This window comes from Schistosoma mansoni (assembly GCF_000237925.1).
Source record: "Schistosoma mansoni, WGS project CABG00000000 data, chromosome 3 unplaced supercontig 0105, strain Puerto Rico, whole genome shotgun sequence".
Classification (NCBI taxonomy): domain Eukaryota; kingdom Metazoa; phylum Platyhelminthes; class Trematoda; order Strigeidida; family Schistosomatidae; genus Schistosoma; species Schistosoma mansoni.
The window spans coordinates 935,735-959,313 of record NW_017386009.1 but is presented as its reverse complement, the minus strand read 5'-3'; the positions used below and the strand labels follow the sequence as shown (position 1 = coordinate 959,313).

The 23,579-nt window shown below is 34.9% G+C and overlaps 1 protein-coding gene across 1 annotated transcript in view; it reads left to right on the top strand.

Annotated features, from left to right (window-relative positions):
• The first annotated feature begins 63 nt into the window (after positions 1-63).
• Smp_075770 (hypothetical protein) overlaps positions 64-23,579 on the top strand; it is a 39,063-nt gene continuing 15,547 nt past the window's right edge. Inside the window, exon 1 of the mRNA XM_018791308.1 lies at positions 64-298. The gene's annotated coding sequence lies outside the window, so the exon portion shown is untranslated. The remainder of the gene's footprint in view (positions 299-23,579) is intronic.

Below are 23,579 nucleotides of genomic sequence, written 5' to 3'. Positions count from 1 at the left end.
CTTTCACAATATCTATATATATAAACGTATGTATATATACATATAGTATTATCCTAGATAAATTAAAAATTGGTTGACCCCGGGGTGTAATAATAGATCATAAATTATATAATACTGAAGTCATTCACAAAAGTGAAAACAGAAAAAAAATAGAAAAAAAAAATAGAAAGAAAAGAAAAAGAAAAATACCCTACAGTATAATAAATTTGTTTGGACAAAACGATTTCATACAAACAAAATTTCCACATTATTCATTAATAAAACTATACCAACTACTTTTAATTTCTATAATCATTATGTAAGTAATCGTTTTTTTTAATTTTGTTTTAATAAATAAATATATTATCAGAAGGGGGTGTAGTGGAGATTTTAATAATTTTATATAGTTGAGATCATGATTCAATTGAAGGTAGGTCACTATGGAAAACCTGGAAACACTGGACGGTTCTTAGTTCGAATCTCGTGAATCGGGATCGTGGATGCGTACTGCTGAGAGGTGAGTCCCATAATAGGATGAAATGACCATTCAGTCCTTTCATAGTGGTCTAGCTTCAATTGACTCATGATCTCAACTATATAAAATATATATATATATTACTTTAAATTGATATTTCATTTATTCTGTAATGTATCACTTATGTGTTTGAGGTTTTTCGTGGGTGTATACCATGTACGTTGAAAGTTCTGAAAGGATGGATTTACTGGCTTCAGATTTGTTTTATGTTGCCTCTAATATATTAATGTAATGTATTTATTAGCCAAATGTTCATAATTATTTTATTCGTAAGAGCACTTATTCATTGAAACATTGAGTGCATTCTAATGTTTCAATATTAATTATATCCATTTAAATATATTAAATGAATTATTAACTTACTTACGTCTGTTACCCCTCGTGGAGGAGCATAGGCCACTCACTAGTATTCTTCTGGGCAATCCTTTCCAATTGTTATTCATCCTTTTCATATCTGCTCCTATTTCCCAGGGTAATGTGTTCTTTGAACTTCTTCTTTTCCTATTCCCTTCACCATTCCAAGTTAGGGATTGCCTAGTGATGCAGTTTGATGATTCCTGAATAGTGTATCCGATCCACTTCCAAAGTCTTTTCCTAATTTCCTCTTCAACTGGAAGCTGGTTTGCCCTCTCCCACAGAAAGGTGTTGCTGATAGTATCCGGCCAGTGATAAAATGAATAATACATTTTAAAAATATTTGAAATTCTATTTACTTATGTAATACATTAATAATTATAAATTCATTCAGTATTGTTTGTTTGAATCTTCCCATTGTTACTTTTAGGACTGCAACTGGTCAGTCTCTAATTGGCATATGTGCATACTGTGCGTATTGCCTCGATATAGCCTTAATTCACAAGCATGGTAAGCAGAGATGGATAGTAGCTAGCAGTGGAATCCACTGCTAGCTACTATCCATCTCTTATTAATAATTATAGTTTATTGGCATTAAAATACATCTGTACTTGTTTAAATTATCAAATAACTAGAAACTAAAAGAAATTCGGAGTTGTAAAAGTATAAAACTTGGGAAACGTCTTTTTTGTTTATAAATAGAACGTTATCATTTCTTTAAATCATTGATTGATCGATTATATATGTTATGATCAAAGAATAAGTCATAATTAATTGATAGTTAATAAGGAAATAATCAAAGTTGATCAACATTAGATTGACAATAGATAGTAAGTTACCACGAATGATAGATTCGTACAGTTATGGTTAGTTACAATATTATTAACACAGATATGAGAAGAATGAACAAAAATTGGGTAGAACTAGAAAGAAAAACCCAGGACAGAGTGAGTTGGAGAATGTTGGTCGGCGGCCTATGCTCCATTGGGGGTAATGGGCGTAAGAAACTAGGTAAGTAACTAAGTAAGAAGTCTACTGTGCTGGTTGGTTAGATCTTGAAGCTTCCAATTTCTCTTCAAAGAACATCACCAGTGCAAGCATCAGATAGATATTACCTCGTCAGAATACCTTATCAACCTTTAGTCTTAGTAGTCACTGTTGACACTCGCCTTGACGTTGTTTCCAAATTTATTTTTATTATTCACTACTTGAATTGAAGCTTGTCTTTATAGAATGCTTTGATTATGATTTTCTCAATGACTGATGGCTGATGTGAGTGCTCATATTTTAAAGATTTCCTAACCTTCTTTGTACTCTCAATGTCCACGATTTCAACATTTTTCTAGTCAAGTGTTTATCTACAGTTATTTATGTGTGTGATATTAATGAAGATACTTCAGCGTTTTTGACAGACAATTAGTGTTCTGTATATTAGTTACTCAGATATGATGAAATGCGAAAAGTTCACATCTATCTGACTTTTGAGCTTCTGAAGTCATCTTGATAGGCAACAAAAGTCTCAAGATTAAACTGTTCAGTTTATAGAATTCAATTCTAAAGATACTTCTATGAAAACCTATGTTCCATACAATGAACAATAATTAGAATTCATTTAGTTATCTATCAAAGACATTGGATTGAGGGTGGTATCATGTCATGTAGTACCGAACTCTGAGTGAGTGACCCCATAAAGTAAGAATATTATTAAAAATATATGAAACTATTCTTTACAATCATTATAGTTATTATCTTAAATCATATGAATAAATTAAATGTTTGCATACTCAGGTTTAAACCACAATGAATGAATGTATGAAAGAGTTGAAGATATTATCTAAGGTTGATAGAATAGGCTACAAACTTACAGCCTACTAAATGATTGAAAATTAATCCTTCTTTTTTTATAAGATAGATATTACTTTACTTACTTACTTACACCTGTTACTCCCAATGGAGCATAGGCCACCGACCAACATTCTCCAACCCACTCTGTCCTGGGCCTTCCTTTCTACTTCTACCCAATTTTTGTTCCTTCTTCTCATATCTGTCTCTATTTCTCGGCGTAATGTGTTCTTTGGTCTTCCTCTTCTCCTTTGGCCTTCAGGATTCCATGTGAGAGCTTGTCTTGTGACGCAGTTGGGTGATTTCCTCAAAATGTGCCCAATCCACTTCCAGCGCTTCTTCCTGATTTCTTCCTTTGCTGGAAAGATAGATATCGAAGTTTAGTTATAAATTAGTCTGATTACCAAACAAAGTATCTTGTTTATTTAAACACTTTCAAATATGACAGAAATCAAAAAAACTCTAATTTTGTTTTATCAACTTGATAACATTTTTTTATTGTGATTGTATCAACTTTTCAAACTGATATACTGTTACCCTTAGTTGCTAGGATAAATTTTCAAATTTTTCTCAAGTTAAGCTGATTGAAGCTTTTAGTTATACACTTCTCAATGTTGTTATACAACGTTTGGTCATTTACTCGGTTTTGAAATCTGTTGTTTTTGTAGGTTTAATAAACCAATGTATAATCTAGATATAAGTCTGTTTACTTAACAATATGTTTATCTTTGTTCCTGTCCTACTATTTAATCAGTTGATGTAAAAAAAACATATATAGAGAGAGATTAGATAAAGTAATGAGTTAGAATGAATAGCAGATAATCAGTTGTTTACTTATGTGTTGAATATGATAACTAAGTGTACATATTCAATCAATGGAAAGATAGATCAGCTGTACATCAGTTTAGAATCAATGGCCTATACATCAGTAAATCTTCATTTATAGTTTTGTTATGTTCTTTGCCTCTAGCCATATTCATTCTTCTTATAGAACAAGTAATATATATTGCATTTGATTTGGCAGTTTTAACAAACAGCTATACTATTATTGTATCAATTAATCTTTTCATTCCTATTCTTTACAATAAATATGTAGAAATCAGTCCTTTTAAAAAACAATATAGTGACAATATAAAGTTATCTTTATCAGAAGAGGTTTTGTGGTGATTTCAGTATTTTCATAGTTGAAAACATGAATCAATTAAAGCTAGACTGACTGACTTCAAGAGATACTTCCTGAAGTTCTAATAAGAAGCAGTGACCAGTGGAGTTCAAACCACGTCTGTTGTAAGATAGGAACTCACTGAAGACAATTGGTGAGCGGTTGCTCAACTTCGTGGATTGGTTGAAGTTAGACATTAACACCATCGGATGCCGGCCGGCTCAGTGGTCAATCGGTTAAGTGTTCTGGCGTGAGACTGACAGGTTCTGGGTTCGAATCTAGCGAGGCGAGGTCGTGAATACGCACTGCTGAGGAGTCCCACAATAGGACAAAACGGCCGTCCAGTGGTTCCAGGTTTTCCTTCGTGGTCTGGCATCAATTGACTCATGCTTTCAACAAAGTTATCTCACAATTTGCGGTTAATTATTAATTTGGAACAATTATATTTTAATATCTCATATACACTTTCATTGACGACGTGACAAACCTATAAAGTACACTTTAGTGATTAAATATTGCGATATTTTAATTAAAAACATTATTAGGATTTTGAATGATTAATGCAAACACATGATTGTAATAAGTCAATGATAATAAGCACTTACATTGTGTCAAACTACCTCAGTGGATTCGACTACTTATACAACAATAAAACCATAGATAAATAGATTGGTACGTTGAAATTCTATTTTCTAACAGAGTATGATTGGGTTTGATTCATTAACCAACTAATTTTTAAATTACCTCTGCATTAAATAAAAGTCGACTGAAAGTAACTATTCTTTTTATGAGTAAGAATGTTCTGAGAATATGGCATTTTGGTGAAGTTTCACTTTTTAAGCTGTGGGATTTTCTCAGGAAGCTTTTAAAATCTTTCTGGACACGATCATCAGCACAAAACTTCAAACCAAAGTAAGCTATCTGGATATCTTCACCTTTGAATGACAATCTCTTCTATCGACCTTGATCTTGATTCCATGTTTTTTTAATTATCACCGTCTTTGACCACATTTTGGACCTGATAGTTGTCCATAGTTTATCAAATTGGTTGACTGGTTGACTCAGAGAACAGAAAACACCAACATCTTTCACCTGTGTCATAATTCTTCTCCACCATAATAATTTAATAAACTCCGACTGAGTAGATCCTTTTTTCAAATAACACAGTTACTGTCACTGCAGCAATTGACTCAATGATTTGTACATCATATTTGATTTGGGGAAATATGTAGCGTTAATATAGATCTTGTTCTTCCACATGAATGAATGTATCTTAACCACTAAAAAGCTATAACTAACGGTGGACATGGAGTCTGTGCGAACGGATAAGGCCGAAACCATGTCAACTTCAGCAACCCAGAACAATATCAATTTAAGACAGTGGGTTGGTAGAAAAATCAATAACATCCTCTGAATTCCTAATACCCTGTCACAATTACACAACACTTCCAGGATGTTTGGAATGCGTTTCTTCCTCTCTAAATGTAAATTGTTGCTTCAGGACTTGGCTGGATCAGCACCTTAGCTAAGGATAAGAAGTGAAGTAGCCGAACGCGTCGAGAACTTCACTTATCTTGGAAGTTTGATCACCTCTAATGGGTTGGTGTTTGACGAAATTTCTACACGGATTCAAAAAGCTCGTTCGGCTTTTGACAACTTACGTCACCAACCATGGAGAAGGCGAGATATCCGTCTATCAATTAGGAGGCGGGTATACTGAGCAGCATTTCGTTCTGTTTTACTCTGCGGATGCGGAACGTGGCCATTAAGAGTAGAAGGTTCTCGTAAGTTACTAGTATTTGATCACAGATGTCTTAGAAATATTGCTCGCATCTGCTGGGATCACTAGGTAAGTAATAGTGAGGTTAGACGCAGGGTATTAGGGAATGATGGTAAATCAGTTGATGAGGTTGTGAATCTTCATCGGCTGAGATGGTTGGGCCACGTGTTGTTACGTATTCCTGAACACCGACTACCACGACGTGCAATGCTGACTAGTGTTAGAGAAGAATGGAAGAGAGTTACGTGCGGTCAAACCAAAACGTGATATCAGTCCTCGAAGTCACTAACTTGTGGTCTAAGCCATATTGGTAGATCTAGACTACTTGGTTGGGGTCCGCTTGACTATCGTAACCAGTGGTTGGAGACTCTATGTGACATGGCTGAGAATCGATCACAGTCGCTTAGGTGTATACACTCTCTGTCTTCTCTTAAACCATGAGATTAAAATTACTTGATGCCTTTCTTTCTACTAACTAATTCTTTCTCCCTATGTTATACTGTTATATTCAGTCTTTATTTTATGTATTACTACCAATGAAGTAACTGCTTCTATGAATCTAGTGTTTATGTTGTTGTGAAAATGAGGTGTTGTAACGTAGACTTATTCATATATGTGCCTGTTCCTACCTTGTAACCGACTGACTAAGAAGCTATAGTTGAATTGCTAACCAAAATAACCATTTAAAGATATTCTCTGCACAACTTCAATCACTATAATTATGATAATCAGATAATGAATAAGTTCCAAACATTCATGAATGGAAAATCAATTTCGTTATTCCAATGGAATACATAAAGAGGTTACATCTGTACATAGTAGATAGTTTGTTGCTTCCCTTCATGACTATGTCTTTTTGTCCACAGAAAATCTCTATTTTGTTGTTGTTTTTTTTGAAATCTATAACAGCTGATATTATCTTTATAAATGCCCAGAAATACATAAGACGGATACAGTAACATTCCAACAAGTATTTACATTTGTAGATAAGCCTTTAATGTTATTTGGATTCACTAATAAGTAAACATATGATTGATCACCCACCTGTTTCAATCCATATTTATTGGGACATACAAATGAAAGTGATCTACACCGACAAACACTTTTGAAACATGGTATTTATTAAGTACTTGTTTATATGCGAATACATATATTCTTAGAAAACGTGTGTACTATCATATGAGGTAATAGCTTCATATTACTAATGTCCTTTCTAATTACCTCTCGGTTAGGCTTATCATCAGTGTTTTAAGATATACTCCTGATTAGTGTTATGTACTACTACTGACTGACTACTTATGTCGATATAAGTAGCATACATCACACAGTTACAAATGTCTTCCCGAGTTTGTTAACCATCATGATGTTTGTCAGTGATTCATTACTTGGTATTTATTATTATTAAGAATTCACTAATCTATAGATCAAAAACGATGGTAAAAGTTTTTCAGTATTCTGTTTTTGAGAGAGTTTTCAAAGATTTTCCAGCTAACAAATATTCGTGAGCAGGATCACCCTGTTGAATATAACATTAGTGGGAACATCAGATGTTATCTGAAACTGTTAAGAACAATCGGGAATTCTTTAGTATCTGAGAAAGGGCTGAAAATATATATGTTAATCAGGGTTTCTAGAAGAACAATGAATTACGTCCTATATCCTAATTGAGTAACCGATGATTTTTTTTTACTAGCGGCAGCATATTTCCAGAAGCTTCCAAAAAGCCAAGGTTACATATATATCCTAGTTCTCTGAGCTTAAACTATTCTTAGAATTTTTCATAGTTGAAAGCGTGAGTCAATTGAAGCTAGACCACCATGGAAAACCTGGAAACACTGGACGGCCGTTTCGTCCTATTATGGGACTCCTCAGCAGTGCGCATCCACGAACCCGCACTCGCGAGATTCGAACCCAGGACCTACCGATCTCGCACCAGAGCCCTTAACCGATAGACTCTTCAGTGGTGCGCATCCGCAATCTGTTGTGAGACAGTAACTCACTGAAGACAATGGTGGATGCGTCGCTCAGTTTCGTGGGTTAGTTGAGGCTCGATATTAACACCATTGGATGCCGGCTCAATGGTCTATCGGTTAAATGCTCTGGCGCGAGATTGTTAGATCCTGGGTTCGAATCTCGCGAGCGCGGGTTCGTGGATCCACACTGCTGAGTATTCCCATAATAGGACGAAACGGCCGTCCAGTGGTCCCAGGTTTTCCATGGTGATCTAGCTTCAATTGACTCAAGCTTTCAACTATGAAAACTACTAATTCTCCACAAAACCCCTTCTAATATATAATTTTTCTTTGAATATTAGCTTTATTTAGATTAAGATTATTATCATAGTGATTAGTAAAAGAATGAATGAATCTTTCTATTAAGACTCTATTTACTACTTATAAACAAACAAACAAATTAGTAGTATATTTATTTAAAAATTAAAAAAATAATAAATTAATCCATTTCATTACATTAGGACTTTGTTTTAATTCCATAATTCCGTCTTTCTCGCTCTCTCACTCTCTGTCGTTGATCCTTTGAATAAATTTTTTTTCTTTTTTCACCAGAATCATTCATCTTATGGACTGATCCATTTTCTTTAATACTCTCAATTTATGTTTATATTATGTTAAGAGAGAGAGATGTATAAAATGATTTGATCATTAGTTTATCTGGGTTCTTTTTTGGTATATTATAGATAGATAAGCAATTACACATAGTAATAAGCATCTTGTATGTGTGTCTATGTTAATGTTTATATATATAAATATATACTACTTAAATATAACTATTTAGTAGATAAGTAAAGATGGATAGTGGCTAGCAGTGGAATCTAGTTTGACGCGCGTTTCATCCTATTTGAGACTCGTCAGCTGGATGTACCCGCACCTCAGTAAATAATTTACTTTATTCTGTTTATATCTAATTTTAAATCCATCATCATGATTATGAAAATATCTTTGAATTATTATCATAAGAAGATGACAGGGAAAAAACAAAGGAGACAATTTAATGGTATTCACTAATACCATTTGTTTATATTACATAGTGATAAGAAAAACTCCATATAAACTAAGAAAACTTTATTGATTATTCGATTTATTGATTGATTGATTTTTTTTCTAAATTTTCAGAATAAAATATGTAACCTAGACATAATTGTTATGATTATGTTGTTATGATTGATTAGAAATATGATTTAAGATTTTCTTTTGATTGTTTAGTTTATAAAATAAAGTTAAGGAATAAGGTGGGGGAAGATTTGTAGCTATGGTGAATGATTTTGATGAAGTTTTATTCTGTGAATTGGATGATTTAGTCGACTAAACCATCCAACTCAGAGAACGAAATTCCATCAGAAAAAACAGTTATGGATACTTCTTAATTGTCGAACGTTATTTTCGAAATGACTTAAAGGTTATTTCATACCTGTTTTATTTATTTTTATTTATTTAAACACATAAATATTGGTACAAGGAAGCACCAGATAAATATGCGCCTCACAAATCTCATTTGATTCGTGTGAGGGCTGTGATACTGCCCAGGTACCCAAACTGAAGCAGGTGGTTTTCTTAGAGGGCTATACCCGGAGCCTTTGACCTAAAGGTCTAGTCCACAAGGCAGTGGAGCATCGTAAGGAGATGCAGTCTCATGGTAGCCGGTGACCAACGATTGGTTCATACGCCATTTGTTCTCTCAGGATACTGGAGCTCATGTGGACCATTGGTTTGGAATGAGGGTTTTTCAATTCCCCTAGATGGACACTCCACATCCACCAACCCGGTTAAAGCACCGGACATTTGCTTTTCATCCTCTCAATTTCGTAAACAACAATAATGCCACGAGAGTGCAGTGAGTAGGACTTTCCTGTCAGAGGCTATATATTCGAGTGGCCATATGAGAGCATTTTGAGAGGGAGAGCTGACTCTCCTCACCCTCGGCCGTACCAGGGCATTTGGAGGCCTAACAAAGAGGGATTCAAAACAAGACCTAGGATATCTCAATTCAAAAGAAATGAAACCAATAAGAGTATAGTGGGTTATTTTTTCGTTTTCTTTTTTAGAAAACTTATTCATTTCTCAACGTTTATTATCAATTTTCCCATTTCTGATAATGAAGAATAGTCACTACATAATCTTATTTATTTGAATGAGATCATATTTATATTAAACTTCACCTTCTTGATCTTTCTCATATTCATAAGTAGTTTTATTCAAACAAAAACTCAGATAGATTCACCTATCATATGAATTCACTTAGTATCGTTTGTTTGAATCTTCCCGACTGTGTATTTGGAACTGCAAATGATCAGTCTCTTATGGACCATATGTGCATTCTGTGCGTATTCTCTCGATATATCCTTAATTCACAAGTATTATAAGTAAAGATAGACAGTAGGTAGTAGTGGAATCCAAGATGCGCGTTTCGTCCTATTTGGGACTCGTCAACTGGATGTACCTACATCACAGAGTTGATGTTCACTTTGGAACTCGAACCCAGTACCGTCCGCTTCAAATGCCATCGCGTTATCCACTCAGGAAACAATTATTACCAAGTGAATTTAGACTTCACCCCATTGTACAAGCAAGTGGCTATTAGGACTCAGTAGCTGAGTGGATAAAGCGATAGTGTTGAAGCGAACGGTACTGGTTTCGAGTCTCAAAGTGACCATCAACTCTAGGATATAGGTACACCCAGCTGACGATTCCCAACTAGGACGAAACGCGTGTCGCCGATTTCACTTCTAGCCACTATCCATCTTTGTTTATAATACTTTCTATTTTTAGTTCCTTTTTTTTCTATGTAATGACATCAATATTATTTATATCATTCTATTTGTTATTGTTGTTGTTATGATTGTTAAGTGATTACTAAATTAGTTGAACTTTAAAGAAAGGAAATAGAAATAGAAATTAGATTTAAAAGAAAAAATACAAGTTATCAAGGAATTATCATAAATTTGTTGATTGATTGATTCCCCTTTAGTATTTAACTTATTCTTATAGATTAAGTTTTTATTTCTATTCATATGGATATCATAACATATTCCCTTAAATAAGATATTTTAGGTTTGTTTTGTTTTCAATCAACTTTGTTGTTATTGTTGTCTAAGATGATGATGATGATGAGGATGACGATGATGTTGATGATGATGATGATCGGGATGATGATCATGATGTTTATATGAAGATTGATATTCAATTAGAATATTGTTTTATATGTTTACTTTTTATAAACCTATAAAATATTTTGATAAGTAATATGATATTGATAATTAGATTTTCTTTATTCGATCATTGAAGTAAAAGTTTTGAAGAAAAAGAAGAAAAAAAAGAATGAAAGCTGATAAATTTTTTTCTCTTTAGTTGCCAAGTTCACTTCTCTAGTATGATTTGCCCGAAAACTGATTCGTCCGTAAGAATACTGTTGTGATTAATAAGCAAAGATGGATAGTGACTAGTAGTGGAATCCAGTTTGACGCACTTTTCGTCCTATTTGGGACTTGTCAGATGGATGTACCTGCATCTTAGAGTTAATGTTCACTCTGGGATTCCACTGGTAACCACTATCCATCTTTGCTTATAATTCTTGTGAATTAAGGCTATATCGAGGCAGTCCGCATAGGATGTACATATGCCAACAAGAGACTGATTAATTGAAGTTCTAAACATCAATGAGAAGATTCAAACAAACAATATTAAGTGAGCTGTTTTGATTATTTTAAACCTTTGAATCTTTACAAGATTTAGACTTAAATCGGTATAGTCTAATGATAATATTTCCAACTAGAAAAGCTAAAATAAAGTTGTTTAGAACTTATAAAGAGTATTATATAAGAACTTTCGTTTAAATTAGAGCGAATAGTTTCACAGTATTTGGGCGCCAAGTTGATGTAAGACATTAAATAGGAAGAAGAATATATTTGTAAAATCTCAGCGAATGAATTTGAAGTAAATCAAACATTACGTCTGGCAATCTGGTCCAAGCTTTTTCAAGGAAATATTTGCTGGCATTTTACAAGTATATTATTCCTATTTAATATCTAAAGACTATCAGTTGGGTTTTCTTACATAGATCAGAGGGGGTTTTGTGGAGAATTTAGTATTTTCATAGTTTAAATCATGAGTCAATTGAAGCTAGATCACCAAGGAAAACCTGGAAGCACTGGACGGCCGTTTCGTCCTATTGTGGGACTCCTCAGCAGTGCGCATCAACGATCCCGCCTCGCGAGCGAGATTCGAACTTAGGACCTACCAGTCTCGAGCCAGAGCCCTTAACCGATAGACCACTGAGCCGGTATCCAACGGTGTTAATGTCTAACTTCAACCAATCCACGATTTTGAGCGACCGTTCATCAATTGTCTTCAGTGAGTTGATATCTCTACAACAGACTTGGTAGAACTCCACTGGCCACTGCTTCCCACTAGAACTCAAGGAAATATCTCTTGAAGTCAGTCACTAGTGAGCATATGATCTCGCGAGTGCGGGATCGTGGATGCGCACTGCTCTGGAGTCCTATAATAGAACGAAACGGCTGTCTAGTGCTTCCAGGTTTTCTTACATAATCATTAACCTTGATAACTTTAGACTGTTTCTAGACAATAAAATGTTTTGAAATGAAATAAATTCATTTTATCCCCTTGATATTGTTGTGTTGTAATGACCGGGAACATAGAATCCCTTGATAAAGTATGAGAATCGTATATTGAATAGTTCATTTGCAAATTTACATTATTTATCCTTCACATTCGTATCATTCTTTCTATTCGCGATTGCGTTCTATTTCCATTTTTGTTTTCTTCAAGTTGACGCTTCTAGCTTGCTGTTTTCATGCATTCCTCTTCTGATTGATGTTACATAGTACTTGTGTCTGTTGACATAATTAGGATACACCACAAGTGTTCTAAGGAATAATCATATATAATCATTCAAAAGACTGCCATGAAATGACTCAAATCAGTTAAGTGACTAATCGAAAATAGTGATTTGTTGGCGTAGTAGATTTCAGGTTACAGGTTAAATATACTGAAAAATTAAGAGTATATACAATGTTGAAGTTTAAAACTGAACACAAAAGTCTTTTTATACCACTAGTTGATAGCCAACTAATTCAATTTGATTGGATAAACAAGTTTAGTTGGATGCTAGTAAGATTTTCTGGATAATCATTCTTAGTATCTTTTATTGGTATATCTTTTTGTTGGAAATGTGAACGACTGAATTCCGACTATTTAGTTTCAAGTTAACCAAATTCTTAAGTGATTCAAAAGTCCATGACTGATTCATGAATAGCCACTATCAAGAGATTTCTTACTAGGCCAAAACAATTAGCTGTCATGATTTCCCCAGTAAACATAGTTACCCAGTTCTAACTATTCCTTAGCAAAAAAGATCCAGAATATTCCTTTCATTGGTAATGAAACTATTGTTACCAGGGTATTAGGGAGTGATGGTAAATCACTTGATGAGGTTGTGAATCTTCATCAACTAAGATATTCGGACTACGTGTTACGTATTCCTGAACACCGATTACCACAACGTTTAAATGCTGACTAGTGTTGGAGAGGAATGGAAGAGAGTTAGGTACAGTCAAACCAAAACCTGACATCAGTCCTTGAAGTCACTGACTTCTAGTCTTAGCCATGTTGATAGATGCACACTACTCGGTTGGGGTCCGCGTGACTATCGTAACCAATAGTTTGAGACTCTGAATGACATGACTCAGAATCGATCACAATGGCGTAGATGTATACACTCTTTATCTTCCCTTAAACTATGAGATTAAAATTGCTTCATATCTATCTTTCTTCCTGTACTATATCCTTATATACAATCTTCCTCTTATACATTACTACCGTTGAAGTGACTGTTTCGATGAATTTAATGTTTATGTTGTTGTGGAAATGAGGTATTGTCACGTGAACTGATGTACATATGTGCCTAGTCCTACATTATAGCTGAGGTGTTGTGACGTGAACTGATACATATATGTACCTGATCCTACGTTGTGACTTACTGACCGACTGATAACCTAACGAAAGTAATCATATTCCGTAAAGCATGTTATATACAATTACTACTTATCTATTTTTCCCTTACATTGACCCATTATTTACTTTTTTTTAAAAATTCCTCATCTTATTTATTCTTCTTCATCAATTACTTTTTCTTCTTCTCATTTATTTTTCTTTTTTATGATTGTTCTCTATTCTCTTCTCATTGTTTCTATTCTCTTTTCCTTTTGTTCTATTAGAATTAATGAAAATTTACTATTTAGGTCAAATTTTTGTATTTTTTGTTTGTTTGTTTGTTTATTTTTGTTTTTCTATTTTCTTTCGAAATTAATAATTTTAATTAAAAAACAAACTCTAAATTACTATTCATGTTATGATTAGAATTATCAGTAGTATATATATATATATATATATACAGAACTCATCTATTTTCTTATTAAAAAAGGAAGTAATCTCTATATATACTACTCATAATCATTATCATCAATTTAGTACTTACTTACTTAGTTACTTACGCCTATTACTTCCAATGGAGCATAGGCCACCGACCAGCATTCTCCAACCCACTCTGTCCTGGGCCTTCCTTTCTACTTCTATCCAGTTATTCTTTATTCTTCTTATATCTGTCTTCATTTCTCGGCGTAATGTGTTCTTTGGTCTTCCTCTTCTCCTTTGACCTTCAGGATTCCATGTGAGGGTTTGTCTTGTGAAACACTTGGGTGATTTCCTCAATGCATGTCCTATCCACTTTCAGTGCTTCTTCCTGATTTCTTCCTCTGCTGGAATCTGGTCTGTTGTCTCCCACAGTAGAATGTTACTGATAGTGTCTGGTCAACGGATCCGAAGTATTTTGCGTAGACAACTGGTAATAGACACCTGTATCTTCTGGATGATGGCTTTCGTAGTTCTCCACGTCTCCACCCCATACAGTAGAACTGTCTTAACATTTGTATTGAAAATTCTGACTTTGGTGTTGATTGACAATTGTTTTGAGCTCCACATGTTCTTCAATTGTAAATATGCTGCTATTGCACTGCCGAACCTCACCTTCACATCTGCATCGGATCCACCGTGTTCATCAATGATGCTGCCCAGATATGTAAAGGTTTCCACTTTCTCCAAAGCTTCTCCGTCAAGTGTGATTTGATTGGTGCATGTTGTATTATATCGGAGAGTCTTTCTTTTCTCATTGTTTATATTGAGACCTACTACTGCTGAGGCTGCTGCTACACTGGTCGTCTTCACCTGCATTTGTTGTTGCGTGTATGATAGAAGAGCCAGATCATCTGAGAAGTCTAAATCGTCCAACTGCATCCTAGCTGTCCACTGTATCCCGTGCTTCTCTCCAGATGTTAATGTCTTCATGATCAAGTCGATCACCAAGAGAAAGAGAAAAGGTGTCATCACTTTAGTAAATGGGGATAAAAGAAGATGTGAGACAATGTAGAAAAGATAAAGTAAGGGCATTATGAAAATATAAAGAGAGGAGGGAGTTATTTTGTCTACAAAACATCTTTTACATTTTTAACAAACAGTTTTATGTGGTTTCACTTTTACCAGTATAGATCTTCCCGTTGTTAATATTATTCACATCAAATGAATACTCTTTTTTGACATTGAAATGAGGACTCATCGTTCTATTATGAGACTTATCATTCGTACATAGTTATGAGCTAATCAGAAATCAAATCAGGAAAATCACACCTCATGATAAGCGCACAATCAATTGTACATAGGCTTGGGCAGAAGTTTCGGGAAACACTCACAAATCTTAATAAATGCTAAGGAAAACAGTTTTTTTAGGCAAACCAAGGGTTTCAATGAAAAGTAAAGATTATTGTGATGACATTCAAATAGGAAGCCAACCTTTTATCTTGATGATAATATGGAATATTTGAGGTCTTTTGTTCTTCTGGATTGACGATTTTTTAATCTGTACAGTTTTGATATAACAGAATTTTTAATCTGTTTTTACCAAATACTTAAGTTTGAAAACTAAAATCCTTCAAAATTGTGCAATCTCAAAGTAGCTGAAGTTTCTAATTGTTAGGAAATGCCAAAGATACTTAGAATAATATAAAATGGCTTAAACTAAGTGTATTATTATAACCGTACAATACTATGAAGGCATTAAAATTGATTCATTTAGTATTGTTTGTTTGAATCTTCCCATCGATGTGTTAGGACTGCAACTGGTCAGTCTCTTATTGGCCATATGTGCATACTGTGAGTAATGCCTCAATATAACCTCAATTCACAAGCATTATAAGCAAAGATGGATAGTGGCTAGTAGTGGAATCCACGTCGCGCGTTTCGTTCTATTTGGGACTCGTCAGCTGGATGTGCCTGTATCTCAGAGTTGATGTTAACCCTGGGAATCGAACCCAGTACCTTTCTCTTCCAACGCCATCACGTTATCCACTCAGCCACTATTCATCTTTGCTTACAATTAAAATTGATGTTTCTTAAATTTCGTAACGTAAAAATCTTATGACTTCTAGTGAGAAGTCGTAACCAGTGGAGCTAATCCATGTCAGTTAGAGACAGATACCTACCTCAGTACAGTGGAAGATGGTCGCGCAATTTCGTGGATTGATTGAGGTTAGATATGAACACCGTTGGATAGCTGCCGGCTCAGTGGTCTATCGTTTAAGCGCTCTGGCGTGAGACTTGTAGGTCCTGGGTTTGAATCTCACGAGGTGGGATCGTGGATGTGCACTGATGAGCAGTCCCATAATAGGATGAATCGGTCATCCAGTGCTTCCAGGTTTTCCGTGGTGGTCTAGCTTTAATTAACTCACGATCTCAACTATATAAAACTACTAAAATTTCCACGAAACCTCATTCTTCTAACTTCAACTTGAGTATGTATTGGTCAAGCTACTTATAACTTTAAAACGAAAAAACTCAGGATTTTCCGAGTGAATTAAAATTTTTTTTTCTGGAATAATCTACTGGCTAAACTCTGTTAAGTTACCCATGAAAATATCACCTATGCTCAATAGAAAAAAACACACTCATCATATCACAATACACAATGAGTTACTTAATTTTAAACAGAATTTGATCAACAACAACAAAAATAGGCGTATACAATTCTTTATTCGATTATCAATAACTTCACATATCAGTCACCATTTTTTTTTCTTCTTTTAACTCCTTAAGAAGTTTGTTTTTTTGTAGTTATGGATACAACAATTAGGGGAACGATAAATAATTTAACATAATATTGATTAAATAAACAAAAAAAGGATCATCTATATGATATTCGAATTCATGTTCATAATATTTGGTCATTTTTAATTAGACAACAAAACGAAAACGTCTCAGGAATTGTACAAGAAGGGTATTTTAACGTTTATGACTCTCTTAAGGTAGCCAAACGCCTCGTCATCTCCTACTCACTGCCTTCTCAATGGAGGGGGTATTGTTTGCAAAATTGAAAGGATGAAAAGCGAATGTCCGGTGCTTTGACCGGGTTAGTGGACACAATGAGTTCACCTAGAGGAGTTGAAAAACCCTTATTCCAAACCAATCGTGCACATGGACTCCAGTATCCTGATGGAACAAATGGCGTATAAACTAATTGTTGGGCACCGACTAACATGGGACTGCATCTCCTCACAATGCTCCACTGTCATGTGGACCATACCTTTAGGTCAAAGGCTCCAGGTGTGACCCCCTAAGTAAACCACATGCTTCGGTCTGAGCACCCGGGCAGTATCACAACCCTCACACAAATCAAATGAGATTTATGCGGCGCTTATATATCTGGTGCCCACTTGTACCAATATTTATGTGTTTAAATAATAATAAATAATAAATACTGTATAAAAATTTTATGTTATGGAGAAAGTTTTTCAATGACTAATGAGACGAAATTTCTATGATTAAAATTAATGAATAACGAGCAATGATGTTGATTTAAGCCATCAGTGTTCATGATTTCTATGAATTCCAACAATTTCCACAACCCTAAACTGAAAATAATCACATGCTTACTAGTGACTAGCTTTGAGAAGTGTTTCTTGAAGTTGTAGTGCGAAGTTGTGACCAGTGGATTTTAACTGTATCGTATGAAGACAATAGAAGATGGCCGCACAGTGTCTTCGATTGGTTGAAGCTAGACATTAACACCGTTGAATGCCGGTTCAATAGTCTAGAGACTAAGCGCTCATACACCAGTTTTAAGATATTGAATCCGACCCCCGTGTGGTGTCACCGATGAGCACTGTTGAGGAGTTCAATACTCGGACGAAACTACCGTCCAGTGTATCCAGCTTTTCAATGGTTACTTACTTACTCCTTTCACCCCCAATGGAGCATAGGCCGCCGGCCAGCATTCTCCAACCCTCTCTGTTCCGGGCCTTTCCTTTCTAGTTCTATCGAGTTGTTGTTCATTCTTCTCATATCTTTTTCCATTTCTCGGCGTAATGTGTTCTTTGGTCTATCTCTTCTCCTTTGGCCTAACTTAAATCAGTTCATGATTTCAATACAGTTAAAAATCCTTCTTTCTATAAACTTATTCTATAGAATATGATACTTCATTTAATATGAAAGAAATATTCTCCATGGAAATACTAAATTTCAAACACTTTCTATACAAGCCTACAAAGCGTTGTATCCTTTTTCGGCTAGAAAGGTTATCTACTTGTTTCATTCCTCTTTTTTTTTCAAAATTTATCCGTGTATAATTATTTGAAATGTAGGTCAATTCTGTCAGCTAATAATTTATTGACATAATCAGTATACTACTATTATTAACCCCTTTTCAAATGAATTGACTACAATAATTATAGATTAAACATCCTTTCATTTTGGAATTAATAATCCATTTTCTAAGAAGTTATCTAATATATTCATATAAAAGCTAAGTTAATTTCTTTAGTCAACTAACTAAATAAGGATTATCTGTTCATGAGTAACTAACTTTGAAAAGTAATCCCTGGATTTCAGCTCTCCCTCTCGAAATACTCTCACATGGTCACGTGTGTATAGCCTCTACCCGGGAAGTCCTACTCACTACCTTCTCGTGGCGGGATGTTGTTTGAGAAAATGAGAGGATGAAAAGTGAATGTCCGGTGCTTTAACCGGATTGGTGGACACGGAAAATCCACCTAGGGAAGTTTGAAAACCCTCATTCCAAACCAATGGTGCACATGGACTGGCTCCAGTATCCTGAAGGGACAAATGGCGTATGAATCAATCATTAGTCACCGGCTATCTTGGGACTGCATCTCCTCACGATGCTCCACTGCCTTGTGGACTAGACCTTCAGGTCAAAGGCTCCAGATGTGGCCCCCTAAGAAAACCACCTGCTTCCGTTTGGGTACCTGGGCAGTATCACAGCCCTGACACAAACCAAATGAGATTTGTGTGGCGCATATATATCTGGTGCCCCTTTGTACCAATATTTATATGTTTAAATAAATAAATAAATCCTTGGAGTGACGAGTTAGAACTTCTGAATTTCAGCTGCATCTGAAATAAGATAGTTATCGTCAACAATCTTCATGCTATTTATATCTGAAATCGAACAAAATTAGAAATACAAACTATTGTCTTCTAATTGAGGTTTGAAGTCTTAGATTCGATTCCATGAATGTTTTTAATTACATATTACTGAAAAGTCCCAAAACTGAAACAAAGCAGCTATACACTGCTTCATTCATCACACTTTTCTCTCTCTCTCACTGTCTCTCTTTACACTATAACTTGAAGAACTAGTCAAGGAGTTTAATTACCGATTCAGTCGAGCTTCAGCTGACGGAAATAGAACGTTGATATGTTTAGTTCTTAAGTGGTAACCACTAAAATAAAAAATATCCCAAGAAAACGCTGTGTAATACTAAAGTGAGCTTATGGACTATTTAATTGAATAATGAAAAAAAGGTATGTCAATAAACTCGAGTTTCAACCCTATGTAACCTTACTTAAATTATTGCCCATTACTTACTACTATTTAAACTACTGTATATGCTGATTATTTGTATCAGTATACAGGTTACCAAGACAATGACCTCTTGATCTGTAATTGAAAAAAATATCGATCTTTTCTCATGCTATACATTACACTGTAATAATCATGAACAAATATAATTCATTCAGGACTAATATATTTGCTAAGCAACTAAAAAGTTCCACCTGTATAATTATCTATTGAACGACTTATGATGATAGTGTTCTGTTTTGTGTGTGTGTGTATGTACGTGCAAGTGAATTACTTTAAAAGGTCTCATTTAGTTCACCTATTCATTGTTTTGTAAATTAACCAAGGGAAACTCTCAAAAGCTAATTTGCATTTTCTTATTATTATTATGATTAATAATAGTACAAGTTATATTATGGCTATAAGTATAGGGTTGGTTTATTGTTCATTTTAAGGGCAAACAAATTATTATTTCTTTTTTGGAAATCCATTAAATGTCGATAATGTTACTAACTCGTCAATCAAACATTTACTATTTTTCAGAAGCAGTTTTTTGTGGATATTTTAGTATTTTCATAGTTGAAATCATTAGTCGGTTAAGTGCTCTGGCACGAGACTGGGTTCGAATGTCGCAAGTACGGAGTCGTGGATACGCACTGCTGAGGAGTGAGTCCCATAATAGGATGAAACGGCCATCCAGTGTTTCTAGGTTTTCCATGGTGGTCTAGCTTCAATTAACTCATGATTTCAACTATGAAAATTTACTATTCTGGTTGTTTTTTTGTCTTTTCTAAAAACATTTCCCATATTGTGAATTATAACAACATATATAAGTGAACCTTTATTGACTATGAGAAGGCGTTTGACGGTGTGGATAGGAGAACATTATGGAAACTTCTTCGACATTACGGAATTCCTGAGAAGATTGTCAATATTATCCAGAACGCATACGACGGACTACAGTCGTGTAAGTCGTGCATGGAGGACAGCTGACAGATGCATTTCCAGTAAGGACCGAAGTCAGACAAGGCTGTCTACTCTCCCCATTCCTCTTCCTTCTGGTGATTGACTGGATTATGAAGACTTCGACATCTGAAGGGAAGCACGGAATACAATGGACATCTCAGAATCAATTAGATGATTTGAACTTCGCAGATCACCTAGCCCTCCTATCTTATTCACACGAACAAATGCAGATGAAGACCGCAAATGTAGCAGTAGCCTCTGGATCAATAGACCTCAACATACACAAAATAAAAAGCAAGATTCTCAAATACAACACTAAGAACGCCAACCCAATTACACTTGATGGAGAAACTGTGGAAGAGGTAGAAACATTCACCTACCTGGGAAGCATCATCGATGAACAAGAAGGATCTGATGCAAATGTGAAGGTAAGAATTCGCAAAGCAAGGACGGCATTTCTACAGCTGAAGAACATATTGAATTCAAAGGAACTGTCAACTTATTTCAAAGTAATAATCTTCAATAAGAACGCCAAGACAGTTCTACTGTACGGAGCTGAAACGTGGAGAACTACTACATCCATTGTTAAGAAGGTACAAGTATTTATAAACAGTTGTCTACGCAAAATACTCAACATTCACTGGCTGGATACCATCAGCAACAGCCTACTGTGGGAAAGAAAAAACAGATTCTAGCTGGAAAGTAAATTGGGAAAAGACGATGGAAGTGGATAAGACTTACATTTAGGAAATCACGAGGTAATTGCTAACTTGGAATCCGGAAGGGAAGCGGAAAAGTGGAAGGCGAAAGAACACATTACGTCGGGAAATAGAAGCAGGTATGAAAAGAATGAATGTTAACTGGAAAGAACTGTAAAGGATTGTCCACGACAGGGTTAGATGGAGAATGCTGGTTTTCGGCCTATGCTCGTCGACGAGGGGTAGCAGGCGTAAGTAAGTAATATGAGCGGACAATATTGTTTTCAAATAGATCTTCATTATCCCACTGGAACAGATTATATAAATGAACCCGTTACACTGATCATACTTTCACTGTCGTTAATCGGAACATTGAAAAAGAAGAACTCTTGAAGCGATTCAACAATATGCAATCACAAATCACATTTATGTGGGAAGAGGAACTTCATAACAAATTATATTTCCTACACGTCTTGTTAAACAGTAAAGAAAGCGGTTCTTTCAGTAGAAGTGTGTATAGGGGAAGTTGTTCAACAAATAATTAAACACATGCCTTGAACTCTGAACCCACTGATTATTAGAGAAACCTAGTTAGATGTCTTGCAAATAGAGTTAGAAAGATATGCTCAGATGACACTAGAAACAACGAACTACAACTCATTCATTGTTCATCGATTGACATCGGTTATCTACAAAGTTCTCTGAAGAAATACTTGCATATGATGAAGTGGAAAATAGCGACATAGATGGTCAGTAAGAAACCTCTCTTCCTGAAGCTACAATTCGATGGAGATATAGAGAGGGATGCACAACGAGATTGACTGACTAGAGAAATGAAGGGAATGTCTAATGTGACTAACCTCTCTCTATCGTTCTCCAACCTACCTAACTATGTTGATTCGTTAACTGAAGGATAAGTTACCTGAGTTGACGACATCCATGTGTAACTATGAATTGACCTGCTCCTATGGGGAAAGCTATATTAGACGCACAACCAAACAAGTGAACCAACGAGTTAATGAACACCTCCATTCGTGGTTAGGAAAGAGTATCTTCAAAACAATACACAGTTCTGTCCTATCATACTTGAATAATGGCGTTCATGTGGTAGATAGAAATAGGTCATTTAAAATGGTTTGTCATATTCCTACTACTTCTCTTTGTCGGCTTCTTGCTTGTCTCTTACACATGGTAGAGAGCATAGGAATTTGAGCTGACAATCCAATTCTTTATATTCATAAGAAATTTGTAACACGCTTATCTGTTCATTGTCTAGACAAGCCTTAATCGTTGATTTTATTCATTACTGTTCTTGATTCTCTTCGTTCGTTTATTTTTCTTTAAACTCTATTCCTCAAATATACACTTCACTGTTCAATTATCTAAACACTTCTTATTACGTAATCTCGTCACTTCTACTGTATGTTATTTTAGTGTCTATCTTTCAGACTGTGAAATATCAATCCAAGTGTTTATTTTGCTTATCACAACTGGTACACCTATCATCATTACACTCAATTTACACCTTTTTTTCTTTATTCATATGTTCTATTCCATTGTTATCACAGACTCATAAACTATCTTGATTGGTTTAATATTTTCGTATCTGCGTATCTCGTAGTGCATCCCTGTCTATATCTCCATCGAATTGTAGCTTTAGGAAGAAAGGTTTCTTATTGACCATTTATGTCGCTATTTTCCTCTTCATTATATGCAAGTATTTCTTCAGAGAACTTTGTAGATAACCGATGTTAATCAATAAACTATGAATGAATGAGTTGTAGTTCGTTGTTTGTAGTGTTATCTGAGCATATCTTCTTAACTCTATTTGCAAGACATCTGCGTCTGATGAGGAACTGATTGAAAGCAATAATGTTAGTTTGTATACGTTGTTTTACTTTGGTACGACTGAGTTCTTTGAGTTAAATGGTATGATTGTGAAGCTTTTGTTGTTGTCTGACAAAATATTATGGGCATTAAGTTTATATAGAATTGAGGATTTCGATTATTCTACAAGCATTAGGACAGTTTTTCCTAGTTGCCTTGTTTTACATTGGCTATATTGGTCTGTCCTTTAATGTCTGTTGACTTCTGTGTTGGTTTAGTTCCTGAATAAATTCCAGCTTCAATATTTAGGCTTAAAGCATTCATGGTTCTACTAAAAATATATTCATATACTAATATACCATAGGTGAAAAACTGTTTACATACATTTATTAACTTATGGTCTAATGATGGCTAGTTCAGTAACTTAGTCTCTTCATCCAAAACCAATACATATTCAAGTTCTTGAATAAAATGCTGAGATCGCAATGTTTGAAA